At 37.6% G+C, this 5,000-nt stretch overlaps 22 pseudogenes; all 22 read right to left on the reverse strand.

Annotated features, from left to right (window-relative positions):
• LOC148445965 (5S ribosomal RNA) overlaps nucleotides 1-117 on the reverse strand; it is a 119-nt pseudogene extending 2 nt beyond the window's left edge.
• A 116-nt stretch (nucleotides 118-233) lies between these two features.
• Nucleotides 234-353, reverse strand: LOC148445966 (5S ribosomal RNA; annotated as a pseudogene).
• A 116-nt stretch (nucleotides 354-469) lies between these two features.
• Nucleotides 470-588, reverse strand: LOC148445967 (5S ribosomal RNA; annotated as a pseudogene).
• A 116-nt stretch (nucleotides 589-704) lies between these two features.
• Nucleotides 705-823, reverse strand: LOC148445968 (5S ribosomal RNA; annotated as a pseudogene).
• A 116-nt stretch (nucleotides 824-939) lies between these two features.
• On the reverse strand, nucleotides 940-1,058 carry LOC148445969 (5S ribosomal RNA; annotated as a pseudogene).
• A 115-nt stretch (nucleotides 1,059-1,173) lies between these two features.
• Nucleotides 1,174-1,292, reverse strand: LOC148445970 (5S ribosomal RNA; annotated as a pseudogene).
• Nucleotides 1,293-1,408: 116 nt separating this feature from the next.
• Nucleotides 1,409-1,527, reverse strand: LOC148445971 (5S ribosomal RNA; annotated as a pseudogene).
• A 116-nt stretch (nucleotides 1,528-1,643) lies between these two features.
• LOC148445972 (5S ribosomal RNA) lies at nucleotides 1,644-1,762 on the reverse strand (annotated as a pseudogene).
• A 116-nt stretch (nucleotides 1,763-1,878) lies between these two features.
• Nucleotides 1,879-1,997, reverse strand: LOC148445973 (5S ribosomal RNA; annotated as a pseudogene).
• Nucleotides 1,998-2,113: 116 nt separating this feature from the next.
• On the reverse strand, nucleotides 2,114-2,233 carry LOC148445974 (5S ribosomal RNA; annotated as a pseudogene).
• A 116-nt stretch (nucleotides 2,234-2,349) lies between these two features.
• On the reverse strand, nucleotides 2,350-2,468 carry LOC148445975 (5S ribosomal RNA; annotated as a pseudogene).
• A 116-nt stretch (nucleotides 2,469-2,584) lies between these two features.
• Nucleotides 2,585-2,703, reverse strand: LOC148445976 (5S ribosomal RNA; annotated as a pseudogene).
• Nucleotides 2,704-2,818: 115 nt separating this feature from the next.
• On the reverse strand, nucleotides 2,819-2,937 carry LOC148445977 (5S ribosomal RNA; annotated as a pseudogene).
• A 115-nt stretch (nucleotides 2,938-3,052) lies between these two features.
• Nucleotides 3,053-3,171, reverse strand: LOC148445978 (5S ribosomal RNA; annotated as a pseudogene).
• A 116-nt stretch (nucleotides 3,172-3,287) lies between these two features.
• LOC148445979 (5S ribosomal RNA) lies at nucleotides 3,288-3,406 on the reverse strand (annotated as a pseudogene).
• A 115-nt stretch (nucleotides 3,407-3,521) lies between these two features.
• Nucleotides 3,522-3,640, reverse strand: LOC148445980 (5S ribosomal RNA; annotated as a pseudogene).
• Nucleotides 3,641-3,756: 116 nt separating this feature from the next.
• On the reverse strand, nucleotides 3,757-3,875 carry LOC148445981 (5S ribosomal RNA; annotated as a pseudogene).
• A 116-nt stretch (nucleotides 3,876-3,991) lies between these two features.
• LOC148445982 (5S ribosomal RNA) lies at nucleotides 3,992-4,110 on the reverse strand (annotated as a pseudogene).
• A 116-nt stretch (nucleotides 4,111-4,226) lies between these two features.
• Nucleotides 4,227-4,345, reverse strand: LOC148445983 (5S ribosomal RNA; annotated as a pseudogene).
• A 116-nt stretch (nucleotides 4,346-4,461) lies between these two features.
• Nucleotides 4,462-4,581, reverse strand: LOC148445984 (5S ribosomal RNA; annotated as a pseudogene).
• Nucleotides 4,582-4,697: 116 nt separating this feature from the next.
• LOC148445985 (5S ribosomal RNA) lies at nucleotides 4,698-4,816 on the reverse strand (annotated as a pseudogene).
• A 116-nt stretch (nucleotides 4,817-4,932) lies between these two features.
• Nucleotides 4,933-5,000, reverse strand: part of LOC148445986 (5S ribosomal RNA) — a 119-nt pseudogene continuing 51 nt past the window's right edge.

Below are 5,000 nucleotides of genomic sequence, written 5' to 3' on the forward strand. Positions count from 1 at the left end.
CCTACAGCTCCTGCTATTCCCAGGTGGTCTCCCATCCAAGTACTAACCAGGCCCAACACTGCATATTTTCCAAGATCAGATGAGATAGGGCAAGTCCAGCGTGGTTTGGCTGTAGGTGCTCAAAAACATTAACTTTAGACCTCTATTACTTCTTAACTCAAGTAAATTCATTGATAAGTTGAAAAAATTAAATGTAAAATGTAATAGAAAAGAATGTTATGGCAGTATAAAATTACCTACAGCACCTGGTATTCCCAAGTTGTCTCCCATCCAAGTACTAACCAGGCCCCAACACTGCATAGATTCCAAGATCAGACGAGATTGGGCATGTCCAGTGTGGTTTGGCTGTAGGTGCTCAAAAGCATTAAATTTATACCGCTATTACTTCTTAACTCAAGTAAATTCATTGATAAGTTGAAAAAATTAAACGTAAAATGTAATAGAAAAGAATGTTATGGCTATATAAAATTACCTACAGCACTTGGGATTCCTGGGTGGTTTCCCATCCAAGTACTAACCAGGCCCAACACTGCATAGCTTCCAAGATCAGACAAAATTGGGCATGTCCAGTGTGGTTTGGCTGCAGGTGCTCAATAATATTAACTTTAGACCTCTTTTACTTCTTAACTCAAGTAAATTCATTGATAAGTTGAAAAAATGTAATGTAAAATGTAATAGAAAAGAATGTTATGGCTATATAAAATTACCTACAGCACCTGGTATTCCCAGGTGGTCTCCCGTCCAAGTACTAACCAGCCCCAACACCGCATAGCTTCCAAGATCAGATGAGATTGGGCAAGTCCAGAGTGGTTTGGCTGTAGGTGCTCAAAATCATTAACTTTAGACGTCTATTACTTCTTAACTCAAGTAAATTCATTGATAAGTTGAAAAAATTAAATGTAAAATGTAATAGAAAAGAATGTTATGGCTGCAAAAAATTACCTACAGCACCTGGTATTCCCAGGTGGTCTCCCATCCAAGTACTAACCAGGCCCAACACTGCACAGCTTCCAAGATCAGACGAGATGGGGAATGTCCAGTGTGGTTTGGCTGTAGGTGCTCAAAAACATTAACTTTAGACCTCTTTTACTTCTTAACTCAAGTAAATTCAATGATTAGTTGTAAAATTAAATGTAAAATATAATAGAAAAGAATGTTATGGCAGTATAAAATTACCTACAGCTCCTGCTATTCCCAGGTGGTCTCCCATCCAAGTACTAACCAGGCCCAACACTGCATATTTTCCAAGATCAGATGAGATTGGGCAAGTCCAGCGTGGTTTGGCTGTAGGTGCTCAAAAACATTAACTTTAGACCTCTTTTACTTCTTAACTCAAGTAAATTCATTGATAAGTTGAAAAAATTAAATGTAAAATGTAATAGAAAAGAATGTTTTGGCTGTATAAAATTACTTACAGCACCTGGTATTCCCAGGTGCTCTCCCATCCAAGTACAAACCAGGCCCAACACTGCATAGCTTCCAAGATCAGACGAGATTGGGCATGTCCAGTGTGGTTTGGCTGTAGGTGCTCAAAAGCATTAAACTTAGACCTCTATTACTTCTTAACTCAAGTAAATTCATTGATAAGTTGAAAAAATTAATTGTAAAATGAAATAGAAAAGAATGTTATGGCTGTATAAAATTGCCTATTGCACCTGGTGTTCCCAGGTGGTCTCCCATCCAAGTACTAACCAGGTCCAGCACTGCATAGCTTCCAAGATCAGACGAGATTGGGCATGTCCAGTGTGGTTTGGCTGTAGGTGCTCAAAAACATTAACTTTAGACTTCTTTTACTTCTTAACTCAAGTGAATTCATTGATAAGTTGAAAAAATTAAATGTAAAATGTAATAGAAAAGAATGTTTTGGCTGTTTAAAATTACATACAGCACCTGGTATTCCAAGGTGGTCTCCCATCAAAGTACAAACCAGTCCCAACACTGTATAGCTTCCAAGACCAGACGAGATTGGGCATGTCCAGTGTGGTTTGGCTGTAGGTGCTCAAAAGCATTAAATTTAGACCTCTATTACTTCTTAACTCAAGTAAATTCATAGATAAGTTGAAAAAATAAAATGTAAAATGTAATAGAAAAGAATGTTATGGCAGTATAAAATTACCTACAGCACCTGGTATTCCCAAGTGGTCTCCCATCCAAGTACTAACCAGGCCCCAACACTGCATAGTTTCCATGATCAGACGAGATTGGGCATGTCCAGTGTGGTTTGGCTGTAGGTGCTCAAAAGCAATAAATTTATACCGCTATTACTTCTTAACTCAAGTAAATTCATTGATAAGTTGAAAAAATTAAATGTAAAATGTAATAGAAAAGAATGTTATGGCTATATAAAATTACCTACAGCACTTGGGATTCCTGGGTGGACTCCCATCCAAGTACTAACCAAGCCCAACACTGCATAGCTTCCAAGATCAGATGAGATTGGGCATGTCCAGTGTGGTTTGGCTGCAGGTGCTCAATAATATTAACTTTAGACCTCTTTTACTTCTTAACTCAAGTAAATTCATTGATAAGTTGAAAAAATGTAATGTAAAATGTAATAGAAAAGAATGTTATGGCTATATAAAATTACCTACAGCACCTGGTATTCCCAGGTGGTCTCCCGTCCAAGTACTAACCAGCCCCAACACCGCATAGCTTCCAAGATCAGATGAGATTGGGCAAGTCCAGAGTGGTTTGGCTGTAGGTGCTCAAAATCATTAACTTAGACCTCTATTACTTCTTAACTCAAGTAAATTCATTGATAAGTTGAAAAAATTAAATGTAAAATGTAATAGAAAAGAATGTTATGGCTGCAAAAAATTACCTACAGCACCTGGTATTCCCAGGTGGTCTCCCATACAAGTACTAACCAGGCCCAACACTGCATAGCTTCCAAGATCAGACGAGATGGGGAATGTCCAGTGTGGTTTGGCTGTAGGTGCTCAAAAAAATTAACTTTAGACCTCTTTTACTTCTTAACTCAAGTAAATTCAATGATTAGTTGTAAAATTAAATGTAAAATATAATAGAAAAGAATGTTATGGCTATATAAAATTACCTACAGCACCTGGTATTCCCAGGTGGTCTCCCGTCCAAGTACTAACCAGCCCCAACACCGCATAGCTTCCAAGTTCAGATGAGATTGGGCAAGTCCAGAGTGGTTTGGCTGTAGGTGCTCAAAATCATTAACTTTAGACCTCTATTACTTCTTAACTCAAGTAAATTCATTGATAAGTTGAAAAAATTAAATGTAAAATGTAATAGAAAAGAATGTTATGGCTGCAAAAAATTACCTACAGCACCTGGTATTCCCAGGTGGTCTCCCATCCAAGTACTAACCAGGCCCAACACTGCATAGCTTCCAAGATCAGACGAGATGGGGAACGTCCAGTGTGGTTTGGCTGTAGGTGCTCATAAACATTAACTTTAGACTTCTTTTACTTCTTAACTCAAGTAAATTCAATGATTAGTTGTAAAATTAAATGTAAAATATAATAGAAAAGAATGTTATGGCAGTATAAAATTACCTACAGCTCCTGCTATTCCCAGGTGGTCTCCCATCCAAGTACTAACCAGGCCCAACACTGCATATTTTCCAAGATCAGATGAGATTGGGCAAGTCCAGCGTGGTTTGGCTGTAGGTGCTCAAAAACATTAACTTTAGACCTCTTTTACTTCTTAACTCAAGTAAATTCATTGATAAGTTGAAAAAATTAAATGTAAAATGTAATAGAAAAAAATGTTTTGGCTGTATAAAATAACTTACAGCACCTAATATTCCCAGGTGCTCTCCCATCCAAGTACAAACCAGGCCCAACACTGCATAGCTTACAAGATCAGACGAGATTGGGCATGTCCAGTGTGGTTTGGCTGTAGGTGCTCAAAAGCATTAAACTTAGACCTCTATTACTTCTTAACTCAAGTAAATTCATTGATAAGTTGAAAAAATTAATTGTAAAATGAAATAGAAAAGAATGTTATGGCTGTATAAAATTGCCTATTGCACCTGGTGTTCCCAGGTGGTCTCCCATCCAAGTACTAACCAGGTCCAGCACTGCATAGCTTCCAAGATCAGACGAGATTGGGCATGTCCAGTGTGGTTTGGCTGTAGGTGCTCAAAAACATTAACTTTAGACTTCTTTTACTTCTTAACTCAAGTGAATTCATTGATAAGTTGAAAAAATTAAATGTAAAATGTAATAGAAAAGAATGTTTTGGCTGTTTAAAATTACATACAGCACCTGGTATTCCAAGGTGGTCTCCCATCGAAGTACAAACCAGTCCCAACACTGTATAGCTTCCAAGACCAGACGAGATTGGGCATGTCCAGTGTGGTTTGGCTGTAGGTGCTCAAAAGCATTAAATTTAGACCTCTATTACTTCTTAACTCAAGTAAATTCATAGATAAGTTGAAAAAATTAAATGTAAAATGTAATAGAAAAGAATGTTATGGCAGTATAAAATTACCTACAGCACCTGGTATTCCCAAGTGGTCTCCCATCCAAGTACTAACCAGGCCCCAACACTGCATAGTTTCCAAGATCAGACGAGATTGGGCATGTCCAGTGTGGTTTGGCAGTAGGTGCTCAAAAGCAATAAATTTATACCGCTATTACTTCTTAACTCAAGTAAATTCATTGATAAGTTGAAAAAATTAAATGTAAAATGTAATAGAAAAGAATGTTATGGCTATATAAAATTACCTACAGCACCTGGGATTCCTGGGTGGACTCCCATCCAAGTACTAACCATGCCCAACACTGCATAGCTTCCAAGATCAGATGAGATTGGGCATGTCCAGTGTGGTTTGGCTGCAGGTGCTCAATAATATTAACTTTAGACCTCTTTTACTTCTTAACTCAAGGAAATTCATTGATTAGTTGAAAAAATTAAATGTAAAATGTAATAGAAAAGAATGTTATGGCAGTATAAAATTACCTACAGCACCTGGTATTCCCAGGTGGTCTCCCATCCAAGTACTATCCAGGCCCAACACTGCATAG

This window comes from Taudactylus pleione, unplaced genomic scaffold, assembly GCF_031769625.1.
Source record: "Taudactylus pleione unplaced genomic scaffold, aTauple2 ptg001270l, whole genome shotgun sequence".
Taxonomy (NCBI): domain Eukaryota; kingdom Metazoa; phylum Chordata; class Amphibia; order Anura; family Myobatrachidae; genus Taudactylus; species Taudactylus pleione.